This window comes from Apium graveolens, chromosome 8, assembly GCF_009905375.1.
Source record: "Apium graveolens cultivar Ventura chromosome 8, ASM990537v1, whole genome shotgun sequence".
Taxonomy (NCBI): Eukaryota; Viridiplantae; Streptophyta; class Magnoliopsida; order Apiales; family Apiaceae; genus Apium; species Apium graveolens.
Genome location: NC_133654.1, coordinates 52,754,613 through 52,757,557, shown reverse-complemented (window position 1 = coordinate 52,757,557; position 2,945 = coordinate 52,754,613). Strand labels below are relative to the sequence as shown.

The 2,945-nt window shown below is 41.6% G+C and overlaps 1 non-coding gene across 1 annotated transcript; it reads left to right on the top strand.

Moving 5' to 3' along the window:
• The first annotated feature begins 2,394 nt into the window (after nt 1–2,394).
• LOC141681812 (small nucleolar RNA R71) lies at nt 2,395–2,499 on the top strand. Its single transcript, XR_012559236.1, has one exon. It is a non-coding gene; the product is annotated as a small nucleolar RNA R71 (small nucleolar RNA).
• The last annotated feature ends 446 nt before the right edge of the window (nt 2,500–2,945 follow it).

Below are 2,945 nucleotides of genomic sequence, written 5' to 3'. Positions count from 1 at the left end.
AATATAATTATAGCCCGAATAGCCATCCAGAAGATAGTAGTACTCATGCACAGCCAACCTGTCAAGCATCTGATCAATAAAAGGCAGAGGGAAGTGATCCTGTTTCGTGGCCTTGTTCAGCTTCCTGTAGTCCATGCAAACTCTCCATCCCGTGACTGTTCGAGTAGGAATGAGCTCATTCTTCTCATTAGATACAACTGTGATACCTCCTTTCTTTGACACACATTGAACTTGACTCACCCAAGAACTGACAGAAATGGGATAGATGATCCCTGCATCTAGCCACTTGAGAATTTCCTTCTTCAAAACTTCTTTCATGATCGGATTGAACCTTCTTTGTTGCTCAACGGTAGGCTTTCTACCTTCTTCTAGCAGAATTTTATGTATGCAATAAGAAGGGATGATTCTCTTAATATCTGCTATCGTCCATCCAATTGCCGATTTGAACTCTCTCAGAATTCTTAAGAGTTTTTCCTCATCACTGCCTGAAAGGTCAGATGCAATAATAACATGAAAAGTAGATGCATCACCCGAAAAGCATACCTTAGGTGTTCAGGCAATGGTTTAAGCTCAAGTGTAGGAGCTTCCTCAATATATGGCTTGAGGCGCTTTGGAGATTTGTTCAGCTCCATTCCAAGAGATTCAAAAGGCATATCCATCTTCCGCTACTAGGGAGAAGCATTTAGATATTGCAATTGCTCATCACCTTCATCATCTTCACTATCAGAATTCCCCAACAAGGCCTTTTCTAAGACATCAGACCTTAGCAATTGATCAAGTCCTGAAGTAATCACAGAATCGACCAACTCCACCTTTAAGCACTCCTCATTTTCCGTAGGGAATTTCATGGCATGGAACACATTAAAAGTTAAATCCTGATCTAGCACTCGCATGGTGAGCTCACCCTTCTGCACATCTATCAAGGTTCTGCCAGTAACCAAGAAAGGTCTTCCCAAGATTATGTGAATCTTCTTATCCTCCTCGAAATCAAGAATTACAAAATCAGCAGGAAAGATGAGTTTATCCACCTTGACCAAAACATCCTCAACAATGCCTCGTGGATAAGTAATAGATAGATCGGCCAACTGCAAGGTCATATAAGTAGGCTTTGGATTGGGTAAGTCCAACTTCCTGAATATTGACAAAGGCATCAGATTGATGCTAGCTCCCAAGTCACATAAGCATTTGTCAAATGACACTTTTCCAATAGTGCAAGCAATGGTGAAGCTTCCAGGATCTTTAAGCTTCGGAGGCAACTTCTGTTGTAGCACATCACTGCATTCCTCCGTGAGAGCGACTGTCTCTAAGTCATCAAGCTTCACTTTTCGAGAAAGTATACCATTCATAAAATTCACGTAATTAGGCATCTGTTCAAGAGCTTCAGTGAAAGGTTTGTTAATATAAAGTATCTTGAACACCTCCAGAAACTTCTCAAACTGCTTATCCAGCTTTTTCTTCTGCATCCTCTTAGGAAAGGGAGGTGGAGGATAGATCTGTTTCTCCCCTGTATTACCCTCAGGAGGAGTGTGTTCAACAGTAGTCTTCCTTGGTTCCACTTCACCTTCCTTCTGTACTTCTTCTTCAGCCACAGCTACTTCGTCCGAAACTTGAGAGTGTTCGCGATTCGCAACCTTCCCAGACCTCAATATAATTACCTTTACCTGCTCCTTAGCTTCCCTCTTTCTTAGTACTTCAATATCACTAGGGAGTGTACCAGGTTGACGATTTAGCAAAGCATTGGCAATTTGTTCAATTTGATTTTCCAAGGTCTTGATAGAAACCGCTTGGCTCTTGCACAAGAGCCTCAACTCCTCCAATTCAGATTTTTCATTAGACTTTTACAGCTGGAGTTGCTGCCTTGGTGCATATTGCGGTTGCTGAAAACCAGGAGGGTTGTACTATTTTGCTGGATACTACTGATAAGGCTGCTGAACCGTATTCTAAGTGTTGCTCCAACTAAAGTTAGGATGATTGTGGTTGTTAGGATGATAGGTGGCCGGCACAGGTTGCTGCGACCTCTGGAAGTTGCTCACGAACTGAGCTGATTCACTATAAATAGCACAATACTCCATCTCATGGGAACTAGCACAAAGCTCACAGACACTAGTGATCTGATTAACTCCATAATTGGCCAAAGAATCCACCTTCATTGTCAAAGCCTTAAGTTGAGCAGGTATAGCAGTAGCTGTTTCTAACTCCAGAAATCCTGCTACATTGCCTTGAGATAGTCTCTGAGTAGGATTCTGGTATTCATTTGCAGCCATCAGTACAATCAATTCATAAGCTTTATCGTAGCTTTTAGCCCATAATGTTCCTCCTAATGCTACATCAAGCATGGGTCTAGAAGTAGCACCCAAACCATTATAGAAATGGTTAATGATCATCCAGTCAGGCATCCTATAGTAAGGGAACTTTCTAAGCATCTCCTTATAACGATCCCAAGCCTCACATAAAGATTCTCCAGATTGTTGAGCAAATTGAGTAAGTACGTTTCTGATTGCAGCAGTCTTCGCCATAGGAAAGAATTTAGTAAATAAATTTTGAGCCAGATCCTCCCATTTGGTGATAGACCCTGGTGGTAGAGAATATAACCAGCACTTAGCTTTATCCCGCAGAGAAAATGGGAAACGCCTCAACTTAATAGCATCTTCAGAAACTCCATTGAACTTGAAAGTGTCACAGATCTCGATGAAATCTTTGATATGCATGTTGGGGTCTTCTGTTGGAGAAACCCCAAACTGAACTGAGTTATGTATCATCTGAATCGTGTTTGACTTGATCTCAAAGGTATTAGCCGAGATGGCTGGTCGAACAATACTAGACTGAATATCATTGATCTTCGGTTGAGAGTAGTCCATCAAAGCCTTTGGATTTGCTTCTGGTTCTCCCATTACAATAAGTACCTCTTCTTCAACTTTCTCCTTGACTACAACTTCTTCCTCAGC